A 13994-nucleotide genomic window follows, 5' to 3' on the forward strand; every position below is an offset into this window, starting at 1 on the left:
AATAAATAAAAAGTAGTTCCAAAATTTATGACAATATAATAAAATCATAAATAAGCAATAGGTACAAAGTTGAAAATCAAGATACCAATACCAAGTGTTTTGTAACTTAACTGACACTTCTTGTTTATGTTGTTTCTAATGAGGATATCGAGGGTCTAAATTCTTGCCCCAACTTTTGAATTATCAAAAACAAAAACAAATGGGGATGCCATCTTAAGTCTAATGCATGTATGTAAATTTAATATATTCAAAACAATAGATTAAATCAAATTCTTCCAACTACATCCATTAAGGAATTTACAATCAAATTATAAATGAAATTACCACTTTTGAAGTTAAATCACCAACTCCTGAATTTAATGAAGTTTCTGTTCTAACATAAGATTGAGCAAATTCAACATGTCAATGGTACATAAATAAATAAAAAATGCTGATGAGATGGCTAGAGAAAACATGCTGATACAGCAAAGTAAGTTTGGTAGCATGTTTCATAATATAAGAATGGCTCCCCATAAGCAAACAGTCCTGAAAGCATTGATGTGTACTGTTAGTTTTTAGACCCCTTAAACAATTGATTTAACCTAGGTAATTAGCCAAGTTGTTACTTAATCCAATTAAACAAGTCTAGGTTATCACAATATCAAAGATCAAATCATGTAAAGCAGCGGAAAGATAAATAACACAACGATATGATAACCCAGGAAAACCAAACCGGTAAAAAACCTGGGGAGGATTTAACCTAGTTATCCACAAGGTAAAAAGTAAATCCACTAGAAAGAATCAAAGTTCATACAATAAGACTTACAAGCCCCCACGCTCGACTTCTTATTGCTACCAACCAGTAGAATTTACTGACATGACCACGTGCAAGCTCTGAATCCACAGACTCCTTCTTTCTTTGGCCTTTGCAAAACACAAACACCCCCGTTTGTGACTTTGAGATCTCACTCAAAGGTTTAGCAACACAAACTCTCCTGTTTGTGACTCCAAGACCACCCTTGAAGGTTTAGATCATCAGTACCTTTGATGACTAGAGAAGGTAGCAACTTCTACAATACCGGATCTTGAGATTCTTCAAGGAATAATACTGGTAGAAGACAAAAGAGAGCTTTTTAGGAACAAAACCCTAAATACAAAATAGGCACACTCTTTTCTCTTTGAAAAGCCACATAAAAACGTGCTTAGGGTTTCCTTTATATATTGGGAGAAGTAGATTAGAAACCTTAATCCTTAATAGGCTTGAATTGCTGTTTGGGTTTAATTAAAATTCTGCAAATACGACTTTCGATCGATCGAGCCTGTCTTTCGATCGATCGAACCAGAAAGATTGTGAAATCTTCTTCTGCAGCTTGTATGTTCTTGAATCTTGACTTGAATCACCTTGAGCATTGTCTAATAATACCTATAGACTCTAAAATCTATATCTAGACAAGTTTGTGTTCACGATTTGCCAATTGTTCTAAACATTTAGAACCTAACATGTACTGTTACCAAATCCCAATGGAACTGAAAGCCAATTGAAAACTATCTTGTAAATGGTACCAAATCCTGATCAATCATAGGAATAAAGTAGCCCCCACCACCTCAATTTTGCACATACCTAACTACCTTCCAAATGTCCATTTCTGTTACCAAATCTTGATCATTCCATTTATGTTACCTTTCAAATGGAAATTACCAAAACTCCTCTTAAAAACAATCAAACTATACTTGTTTGTTTGTTTAGATCCCTTAAAAATAGATTAGTTTAACCTAATGAATTAGCCAAGTATTTACTTAGTTTAATTATGAGGTCTAGGTTAAACACATGCAAACATATTACTTGGTGCGGAAAAATTAAAGAAAACAATAATATAATGACCAAGGAAAACCAATGAAACCAACTGTTTCAAAGTAAAAACCTGTGGAGGATTTAACCTAACTATCATCAAAGTAAACAAATCCACTATGATGGAATGAAAGATTACAATAGATTTAAATCTTAAATCTAAAGCTACCTCAAGTAGAACTTATTAACACAACCACGTGCAGCTCCAACTCCATAGACTCTTCTATCTTGGATTTGTTAAACACAAACAGGGAGTTTGTGACTTTGAGATTCCACTCAAAGGTTTAGCAACACAAACTCTCCAGTTTGTGACTCCAAGACCACTCTTGAAGGTTTAAATCATTAACTATGTATGATCTTGTTGTTGCAACTTCATATCTAACAATTCTAATGATATGAGAATGATTTTCGGTAGTGACTTTGAAAGGAGAAGGCACAATACATTTTAGATCTCACAAGAGCACCTCCAAAGTCTTCACAAAACGTGCCTCAAGGTTTCCTTTAAATACTATGTGAAATAAATTTGAAACCCTAATCACTTAATTGGCTTGATGGACTGTAAGAACCAAGTACAAGACTTCTGGACCTTAGGTCACTTGGGCTCACAATTTATTTGTAGTGGGCTTAAGGATTTCCTACAATGGGTCGTTCTCGGCAGAGAGACTCAAAGTAACACTCAGTTGATACCCTCTCCTTGACTGTTTTCTCTCAATTTTTCTGAACCCCTTCTTCTCCCAACTTTCTTCTATTTATAGCTAAGGTTAGTGGGGAGATTATGATTACAGCCACCGTTAGTGCTACTGGAGGTCCAATATTATCTGATTAAAGTGGGTGTTTAGGTGAAAGGGCGGTGCAGCATTTTCGATCTTGGCACTTGGCTCCATCTTGACCGACTATGTTCGGCAACTCAGTTCCTTGAGAATATCACAATTTCCCGGGAACAGTTCGTATATTTGACCGGGAACGTTTGTCCGATCACCTCTCGGAATTCAATACCCTACGCTTGTTCGTACATGAAGGAAGCTCCAAGAAGGGCGCAGGACAACCGGACCTTTCTGCCGGACCCTTACCCAAGGCTGGTATGGGCCTCGGCCCGGGGCCTGCGTGGGATTGGGCCCAGGGCCTGTATGGGCCTGGGATCTCGGTGCCGTACAATAGCCCCCCCTTGATTCATACTCGGTCACCGAGAAGAATCAAGGAGCGGTTTGCGCCTCTTGACCTCGGGAACCTTCTTGTCTGGGACTTATGACTTACTTTTTACTAATATTCTCCAAAGACGATCTGTCTCGCGGCGCCAGACGTAGTCGTCATTATTGCCTGACGGTTCGTGGACCGAAGCGGCGCGCGAATCGGTTACGTTTGGCAGTCGCTGGGTCGCTTGTAAATTGTGCCCATTTATTGCTTGAATAAACGTTTCTTCTCCCCCCCCCCTTCTTTTTGGCTTTATAAATAGTCCCTCTCTGAACACCATTCCATTTTTCCTTCGCCTCTGATCTTTAGTGCTTACTCTCTGCCGACCACATTTCTGTGCGCTTGCTTGCTCAGTGTTCTTTTCCTCCTTAGAACCCAAAGTAAGTCTTTCTTCCCCTTCCTGTTCCTTCAGCTTTGTTTCTTTGAGTTCACTTTTGTAGTTTTAGGCTTTATAGATGGGTTACTCTTACCTTCTAGAATCCCCGGCTGCTTTGGCCACCTTTAGGAGTAAATTTAGTATTCCCAATGACGTGGACGTGGCTTACTGCCATGAGAGTGACATGGAACTCCACCGAGGGCAGGGTACAGCCTTCTTTCCTTTGATGTCCATTTTAGAAGGTGGGGTTAGGTTCCCCGTAGATCCCCTCTTGATAAGCACACTCACTTACTATGGGCTGTGCCCCGACCAGCTTCCCCCCAATTTTTACCGGGTAGTTAGTTGTGTCAGCAAGTTGAACCATACCTTTAACTTACAGTTAGACCACCATGATATTAACCAAATGTACAGCCTCTGTGGGAGCAAATCCACCAATTATTACTTAAAGACAAGGGATGCTCGGGTACGGCTTATATCGTGCCTACCCGATTCGAACAGGAACTCCGCCGGGGAGTTCGTCAGGGTGCGCGGCAATTGGTTTGCCGGGGAGATCCCTTGCCCCCTTACACGGCGTGAAGTGGGTTCGTACCATCCCCTTCATATAATTGTTTTTCACCGCCTCTTCTTTTCTTCTTATTGGAGTAAAAAAAATTTTATTGTTAAAGGCTAATGCGTCACCTGTTCTTTTGCAGACGGCAAAGTGTTTGTTCAGGACCTCAGAGCCGTCCACACCAGGGACTTAAACTTCGTCCTCCGATCCGAGATCTACGTGCATTGGGACGGGCAACTCCGGGCCTCACACCTGATCCTCGGAGTGGAGCCGGTTTATTCTACTTGGCAGCCTTTCAAGCAGGCGCTGATAGTTGACAGCCCCCTGCTATCATACATAGACGTCCGGTACGTGAATTTTTTACCGCCGAAGCTTACAACCGGGGAAGCGAGGGAATTCGGTCGGCGGTTCACTGCCGCGGACGAACTAGTTCCCCTGCGAGACGATTCTGCGGAACGGGTATCTCAGCGCCTTAGAGAGAGAGCTCACGAAGCCATACAGCAAGGGGACCAAGCCCAAGAGCAGCCCCATCCCGAGAATCCACCCGCCGAGCCTCAACAGCAAGTGATAGAAGCGGCTAACTTGTTAGCTGAAGCAATCCAACCCGGTGCAAAAATGGTGGCAAGGAGAGTCATGACCCTTGACCGGTTCGTGCCTGGTGCCCGGCCGCCCAACCAGCCCCCGCCTACTCAGGGTCGGGGTCCAGCGTCTCAGCCTCCTCCCCCTCCGCAGTCCGAACGGGCCCGTAAGAAGCAGAAAGTAACCGAGCAACCTTCCACGGGCCCGGGGGATGCCGCAGTCCAGACTCCTCCCCGACTAACAGGTGGAATCGCTATCCGCGAGCCGCCAACCGAAGCTGGCACGGGGGGCGCGTCCTCCTCCCAAGTGGCTCCAGCGTGGGAGCCAAAGTTCCTTTTGGACGGCAAGCCATTGCCCTCAACCGCCTCTGTTCGGATGTGGGATAAAGGCGAGGGCGACCGTATTGCCCAAACTTTGGCTGAAGCTCTCCAACTTCCCGAGGACGTGCACGTTTTCGATGATGGGTCCGAGGAGTCTGTGGGGCGCCGGTTAGAGTGGCACGCCATTGCGGTAATTCTTTTGTCTATCTACTCCATATAGATTTCCTTTTGTTTCTTTGCTAACCTCCGTGCTTGCTAGGCCGCTCAACTGGCTCACATTGTGGCTGCCCGGGCACGGGAGCTTGATGAGGAAAACGAGCGCGAGAGGGGGGCGCTGGAGTCAGCAGTGAAAACGGCTAAGGAAAGCTGAAGATTGCTGAGGCTGCTGAGAAGAAGGCTGCTGCTGCGGAGAAGTTCCGGGTATTGGCTGAAAAAAGGAATACAGAGCTCCTGACCAAGCAACATGAGATGGAAGTCAAACTAGCCGAAGCCATCAGCCTTAACACTTCCAATGCCAAGGAGATAGCCGATCTCAGGGCAAGCTTGGCGTCCGCGGAACAAAAGTGGTATGACGTAGGTTTTGCCGACGCTGAGAATTCTGCAGAGCCGGTGGTGGCTCGGGCTCGGAATATGGGTTTCGAGGCCGGGTGGTTTGCTGCTCTTCAGGCAATGGGAGTTCCTGAAGATTCGCCGCTGAGAGACCCCGGCCAGATTCCATTTTCGAACCCTGTACCTGCCGTCCAGGACGCCCCGGCTGCTTTTGATGAGGAGGAGACGGCCAGTATGAGGGAGTTGGTTGAGCAAATCGATTCTCACGCCGAGCCCTAGGAAATGGAGGCCACGAGCGTACCTACTGTGCAGGAGCTTCTTGGTGAGGTCGAGCCTTTTCCCCTGACCGTCCAGCAGGAAGTGCCACCGCCGACCCAACCTCCCAGCTGATTTTACTTTTACTTATTAGCTTATTTTTGTTTTATTTTTATTTGCCTATGTCACCGGGATGTGGTGATTGAACAATTGTTTTAACTTATCGGTTTTATTTGCCCATGTCACCGGGATGTGGTGATTGAACAATTGTTTTTACTTGTTTAATTAGTAGTTCGTTTTCTTTTCCCGTTTCAATTTGTTGGATGAATTTATATCTGTTTGTGTTTTGCTTGAATTATACCAATGCTATGGCCGCTTAATAGAATGGTACCCCCGAAAACCTGTTGTGCGGCGCTGTGGGTAATTTGAGGGCGCTATTGGACTTAGTATTTGTAAAAGGGTTAGGTTTTCTGTCCTTAGGATTTATTTGTGATTCTCTTGGTGTGCGGTTATAGAGTCAAAAACAGCATAGACAAAAAAGTTCATCATGCTCTTAATCTTAATAGAATACAAGTTTTGGCTTACATCGACGATTACGCGTAGAATTTCTTCAGGTTGTTGGCGTTCCATGGTCGAGGGAGCGGTCTCTCGTCCAGGTCTTCCAAGTAGTAGGCCCCCGCACCTGCGATGGCTGTGACTCTGTATGGTCCCTCCCAACTCTGAGCAAGCTTCCCTGCAGCCATGTCCCGCATGTTCCCCACTACCCTTCTTAACACTAATTCCCCGGCACTGAATTCCCTGGCCTTTACATTTCGGTTGTACCTTTGGGCCAGCTTCTGCTGATACTCGGCAAGACGTACGGTCGCGGCCTCCCTGCATTCTTCTAGCCAATCCAAATGCTCCATCATCAGGTCGGCGTTCTGTACGGGGTCAAACCCAGCGACCTGTGCACTGCATAAGCTCACCTCGGTTGGTATCACTGCTTCTGCTCCGTATGCCAGAGAAAACGGGGTTTCCCCTGTGGATCTCCTGGGGGTCGTGCGGTAGGCCCATAAAACACTGGGTAGCTCTTCTGCCCATCTTCCTTTCGCTCCATCCAACCTTCTCTTGAGCCCGTTCAAAATAGTCTTGTTTACTGCTTCAGCTTGGCCATTGCTCTGGGGGTATGCCGGGGTTGAATACTTGTTCTTGATGCCGAGCTCGCTGCAAAAGGTCCGAAAAGCGTTGCTGTCGAACTGTAGCCCATTGTCTGTCACTAGCGAATTTGGCACCCCAAACCTTGTAACTATGTTTTTCCACACAAATTTTTTCACGTCAGTATCCCGGATATTGGCCAAGGCTTCAGCTTCAGCCCACTTTGTGAAGTAATCTACAACCACCAGTAAGAATCGGCGGTTCCCCGTTGCTCGGGGGAATGGCCCAAGGATGTCAAGCCCCCATTGTGTAAATGGCCACGGGCTGCTGACAGGATTTAGACGTCCTGCCGGCTGATGGATCATTGGGGCGTGCTTTTGACATTTTTCGCAGCTCCGAATGTATTCGGCGGCATCCTTCTGCATCTGTGGCCACCAAAACCCCTGCGTCATTGCTTTGTGTGCTAAAGATCGTCCCCCAGCATGCCCGCCGCACACTCCTTCATGCAGCTCAGTTAGAAGCTCCTTGACTCTTTCAGGATGCAGGCACAAGAGGTAAGGGCCCGCGAAGGACCTTCTGTACAACTTTTGGTCCGAAGACAACCAGTACCTGGGAGCTATTCGTCGAATCTTGTTGGCCTCGGCCTCATCCTCTGGAACTTTATCTTCGGAAAGAAAGTCTATGATCGGGTTCATCCAGCATGGTCCGGCTACCGCCACCTGCGCAACCTCTACTTCGGCCTGGTCGAGAGCAGTCTTCACACAGATGCTTGGCTCCCTTATAAGTTCTATCGTGATAAGCCTTGGCGTGTCCTCGGTAGCCGATGAGGCTAACGTGGCAAGAGAGTCAGCATGCTTGTTTTGTGATCGGGCTACCTGGGATATCTTTACCGTTCCAAACTGACCGATGATTTTCTTTGCCGTACTTAGATAAGCTTTCATTCAGGGGTCCCGAGCCTCGAAGTCCCCAGTGATCTGATAAACAACCAGCCGAGAGTCCGAGTAGATTTCCACGTCCTTTGCACCCAGATGCAATACTGCCCTCAACCCGGCCAGTAAGGCTTCATATTCGGCTTCGTTGTTCGAGGCTTTGAACCCCAATCTGAAGGAATGTTCCAGTCGCATACCTTCAGGGGTGATTATGACAATACCAGCCCCGGCCCCCATAGCATTTGATGCGCCGTCCACAAATAACCTCCACGGGCGAATCTCCGCACTACAGATTACCTTGCCTTCATTCTTGGGTGTAAATTCCGCGATGAAATCAGTGAGAACCTGTCCCTTCACCGAGCTTCTAGGTCGGTATCTTATGTCAAACGATCCCAATCGAGTCCCCCATTTAGCAATCCGTCCTGTGAAATCGGATCTCTTCAACAGTGATTGTAATGGATACTCGGTGAGGACGAACACTGTGTGTGCCTGGAAGTAGTGTGGTAACTTCCTCGTGGCGTGCACCAGCGCCAAAACCAACTTTTCAAGAGGCAGGTACCTTGTCTCGGCATCGACCAAGGTTTTGCTCACGTAATACACCGGCATTTGCACTCCCCGGTCCCTTAGTAACACAGCACTTACGGCATGATCGGTGACTGCAAGGTACATAAACAGATCCTCCCCGGGCTCCGGAGCTGTCAACCTCGGCGCCTTCGCCAAATATTCCTTTAGTTCTCGAAAAGCTTCATCGCAGCTCTCGTCCCATTGAAACCCCTTCCACTTCTTCAGAAGTTGATAGAATGGCCGGCAGCGATTGGCAAACTTGGAGATGAATCGGTTCAGGGCGGTCAACATCCCAGTGAGCACTTGCACCTCCTTAGGGTTGCTCGGTGGTTTGAGGCGATTGACGGCCTCTATTTGGTCGGGGTTAGCTTCTATTCCCCGAGTGGAGATCAGATAACCCAGGAACTTGCCAGCCCCCACTCCGAAAGTACACTTTTCGGCATTCAGGCGCAGCTTGTGTCGTCGTAGTATCTCGAATACTCCCCGAAGGTCTTCAGTATGCAGCGACTTTTTTCTGTTTTTTACCACCATGTCATCGATATAAACTTCAACCGTGCATCCAATTTTTTCTCGGAACATCCTTGTCATCATACGCTGGTAGGTGGCCCCGGCATTCTTCAATCCAAACGGCATGACCTCGTAGTGATAGTTTGCGTTTGGGGATATAAATGCTGTCTTTTCTCGATCCTCGGGCGCCAAGGAAATCTAGTGGTAGCCTTGGAAGGCGTCCAGGAAGCTCATTCTCGGGTGCCCGTACGTGGCATCCACTAGCTGATCAATCTTGGGCATCGGGAATGGGTCCTTGGGACACGCTCTGTTCAAATCGGTGAAGTCCACACAAACTCTCCATTTACCGCTCTTCTTCTTCACTACGACAGTGTTTGCTAGCCATCTCGGGAAGAATATTTCTTTTATGACCCCGGCTTCCTTCAGTCGTTGGACCTCCAGGTTTACTGCATCGACGTGCTCCTTTGATGCTCTTCTCGGCTTCTGCTTCTTCGGGGGGAATGATGGGTCCACGTTGAGTTTGTGAACAATGAACTCGGGGTCTACGCCGGGCACTTCATACGGGTTCCATGCGAAGACATCTATGTTCTGCAACAGGAACAACAACATCTCTACCCTTTCCCGGTCATTCATGCTTGTACCTATCTGGAAATATTTGTCACTATCTGGGAGAATTCTTACCTTCAGCACCTCCTCAGCAACGTCCGCCCCAGTTTCCCGGGGTTTCTGTAATTGCTATGCAGTCTCTTTCTCGGCGTGCTCAGCCCGACCGAGCTGTTCCTTTTCCCACCGGACCGCGGCTACGAGGCATTGCTTCGCCACCTGTTGATTCCCCTTTACCTCTGCAACTCCATACTCAGTAGGAAATTTTACTTTCACGTGAAAGGTGGACGGAATAGCCCCCATGGCGTGAATCCACGGCCTCCCCAGGATTGCGGTGTAAGGTGCGAATGATCGGACTACTATGAATGTAACTATAACTTCCTTGCCTTCCATGTCCACTGGGAGAGAGATTTGCCCCTCGGGAATCACAACTCTCCCGTCAAACGAGACCAATGGCGTGTCATACTTCGCCAAATCCTGGGTCTTTAACCCGAGCCCTTCGAAGAGGTCCGGGTACATGACGTCAGCCCCGCTACCTTGATCAATCATCACCCTCTTCACCAAGAATCCGCCTATCCGGGCTGTCACCACCAAAGCGTCGTCGTGAGGTTGGATCATTCCTTCCAGATCATCTTCTCCGAACGAGATGTCCAGCCGTCCAACTTTCTTTTTCCTTTTGGATGATTCTCCCTCCGCGCAAGCCACTGTCATTACCCTTTTTGCCGCTGCCGCTCTTCTCGGTGCGGCATGAATGACGTTGATTACCCCCAGGGGTGGTGGAAGGGGGTTCCTTTTCTGTTGAGCGCCCTGCCCGGGCTCCCGGTCAGTGGAATCTGCTACAAACTCTTTCAGGTGCCCTGTCTTCACTAACTGTCCGAGATGATCTTTCAATACCCTACACTGCTCGGTGGTGTGCCCTTTGTCTCTGTGATAGGTGCAGTATAGGTTTTGGTTCCTCCGAGATGGGTCGCCCCCCATTTTGTTCGGCCATCTGAAGAATGGCTCGTTCCTTATCCGTTCCAGTATTTTGTGCACGGGCTCTTTAAACAACACATTAACCCCTTCGATCTGCACCTCTGGTTCCTGCATTCTGAAGTCCCTTTTTGGCTTCGGCGGCAAGATGCTTTGCCGAGATCTCCCCATAAAAGGAGCTTTCCCCCTGCTTTGCAGCCGGTCGTCCTCCAGGCATTTGTACTCCTCTATGCGTCTCATCAGTTGCCTCATATCCTCCGGGGGTCTTCTTGTCAGCGACTCCCGCAATTCAGAATCTTCGGGGAGCCCCATCCTGAAGGTGCTAGCCGCAATTTTCTCATTTCCTCCACCAATCTCGTTGTAGAGTTCCCAGTATCGGCTGGCATAACTCCGAAGGGTTTCCCCGACCCTCATTTTCATGGAAAGCAATGCGTCGACCGGTTGTTGCACTCGGCTGCATGTTACGAACCTGCTGCCGAATTCCTGAATCAGCTCGGCGAAGCTGTGTATAGAACCCTTCTGCAACCCATTGAACCATCTCAGTGCGGTAGAGCCGAGACTGGAGGGGAATACCTTACACATCAATGCATCGTTGTGCGCATGCAAAGACATCATGTGGATGTAATGACTGACATGCTCCACGGGGTCTGTCCTCCCCTCATAGGAATTGAATGGTGGACGCGTGAATCTGCTCGGCATGGGTGCCCGTTCAATCTCATCAGAGAATGGAGACCGGGCTGCCATCCGCAAGGCTCTGCTCATGGCGTCCATTGCGGCGTTGTGGTGCCGCTGCTCCTCTGGCGACTCTGACCCTTGGTTATCATATCCATGCGATCGGGAACGGTCCCGTCTATGACGCGTCTCCCGGGAGTGTCGATGTGACTCTTGAGAGCGTGATCGGTCTCGGTATTGTTGCGTAACAGATCGGCTGGAACCTTCCTCGCCACGGTTTCTCCTAGGTTGGGGGTTGTGGTTCCTTTCGTGGCGCCGACCCCTTGCTTCCAACTCCAAGTCCATTACCAATCTGCGTAACCGCTCCAGCTCCCGGTCTCTGTCATCATATTGCCGATGTGCTGAGACGCTTGAAATCGTCCGGTGTGTCTGGGCCGATCCTTCTCCCAATCCGGACCTTTCCTCTCCTCTTGGATGCTCCCTATCCTCCAGCCGTTTCTGCCTTCTCTCCCTCCACGTCGATCCCCGGGAAGATCCTGCGGAATTGCTCGGAACGTGCCCCCCTGAACGCTCCTCAGACATCTCCCTTGCTTGAGTCTCACTCAAACCACAGCTTCGTAGGAGGGCCCCACGGTGGGCGCCAATTGTAAGAACCAAGTACAAGACTTCTGGACCTTAGGTCACTTGAGCTCACAATTTATTTGTAGTGGGCTTAAGGATTTCCTACAATGGGTCGTTCTCGGCAGAGAGACTCAAAGTAACACTCAGTTGATACCCTCTCCTTGACTGTTTTCTCTCAATTTTTCTGAACCCCTTCTTCTCCCAACTTTCTTCTATTTATAGCTAAGGTTAGTGGGGAGATTGTGATTACAGCCACCGTTAGTGCTACTGGAGGTCCAATATTATCTGATTAAAGTGGGTGTTTAGGTGAAAGGGCGGTGCAGCATTTTCGATCTTGGCACTTGGCTCCATCTTGACCGACTATGTTCGGCAACTCAGTTCCCTGGGAATATCACAATTTCCCGGGAACAGTTCGTATATTTGACCGGGAACGTTTGTCCGATCACCTCTCGGAATTCAATACCCTACGCTTGTTCATACATGAAGGAAGCTCCAAGAAGGGCGCAGGACAACCGGACCTTTCTGCCGGACCCTTGCCCAAGGCTGGTATGGGCCTCGGCCCGGGGCCTGCGTGGGATTGGGCCCAGGGCCTGTATGGGCCTGGGATCTCGGTGCCGTACATGGACTGTTGGGCTTTAATTAAATTCTGCAGAACTCGTCGTTCGATTGGTTGAACTTGTTATCTCGATCAGTCAAACCTAGCATGTTTCGAATTCTTGAACCTGTAGCTTCCTTTTTCTTGTAGTCTGACTTGCAATACCTTGAGCATTGTCTAATCGAACTTATAGACTTAGGAATCTATATCTAGATAAGTTTGTGTTCACGATTTGTCAATTGTTCTAAACTTTTAGAACACTTGTAATTTGAAAAAATAAGAAAAAATAAAGTTTTAAAAAGTTGTACATAAACTAAAATGCAAAAAGCTAGCTTATATGTTTCCAAACACACACTAAAGCTAAAATTAGAAAACAAATCTTATTGAACCAACCACGAAAATCAGCGAATAATATATCATCAGAATTCACAAAAAGAAAGAACTCGTATTGCATTGAAAGAATTATAGTTTTAAGGAAAAAGTTAACGAATGCCCTAAGAATATTAGTTAAGGAAATATTTTTAGAAATTTTTTATGGAAAAAGAAAAAAAAAATTAATTATTTTGATGGATTTCTATATTTTCTATGAAAGTAATGTCAAAAATTTCCTAAAATGGTTTATTAGTAATTGCCTTAAAGGCATCCATTAACATGATCCTTGTCTTAAAGCAAACATATAGATTATTATACAATCACGAATCACTATTAAACCAAAATTCTTCTCAAAAAAGAAAAAAACCATTAAACCAAAAATCAATATTTTATTTTCTTTCTAGTCATAACTCATAACCTCTTAAGTCTTAAGTCTTAACCTTGAAAATTATATCAAACTTAATTACTCAATTAAGTATTCAGTTACACAAGTTTTTCAACCGCATGACCCAAAAGAAGCCCGGGTGGTTGTGGCGCGAAAAATGAATGAAATTTTATCTAACCAACTAAAAGGTTCATTTTTAGATCCTAATTTGAAGAGCAACAATTCATTTGGAGCCACAAACCAATTCGGTGGAAGGAAATTATTGGAATCTCAGAAAAAAAATTATATCACAAATCACTATCATATAATGAAAGTGAAGCCATTAATTTGTTGGAATTTAGGAACCTCAATGGTGGAGGTCGTAAATGAACCAAGTCATTTATAAAAAGCTTAAACTTGAGCCTTAGTTTTAGAATTGTTTAATAAATGAGCCAAGCCTAAACAAAAATAAATAAATGTTCATAAACAGGCTCGTGAACATTAGCACTAGATACAAAACAAGCTGAGACTAGGCTCATTTATGAGCTTGATAATAAGCTTAACAATAAAATAGGCTTGATAATAAGCTTGACATGGGCTTGTTAATGTATTTGATCAGTTGGATTTTAAGCTTAAAAGCTTGATATTGAACTTGAGTTCGACTTGACTAGCTAATGAAAAAGTCAAGCCAAACTCATACTTTTAGACTCTTTGACGAGCTCGACCTCGAACATCATTTATAGCTGAGCTTGAACATTTTATTTTACATTCATTGTTGAGCTGAACCTAAACACTCACTACTCAACAAAGCTCAATTCATTTACAGCCTATAAAGCAATAGGCTCGTGTGATCATGCAATAGGCATGAATTGCTAAGCAACAAGCTCAAGCTTCCAAGTTCATAAATTTCCCCATTCTCCTAAAGATACAACCTTAGTTGCGCACGAACACTTATGTGCTCTCCGATGACTTGCATTTAAAGGTACCAAGTACTAACCACCCATTTGAGATAA

The sequence above is a fragment of the Quercus robur genome, chromosome 3 (assembly GCF_932294415.1).
Source record: "Quercus robur chromosome 3, dhQueRobu3.1, whole genome shotgun sequence".
NCBI classification, from domain to species: Eukaryota; Viridiplantae; Streptophyta; class Magnoliopsida; order Fagales; family Fagaceae; genus Quercus; species Quercus robur.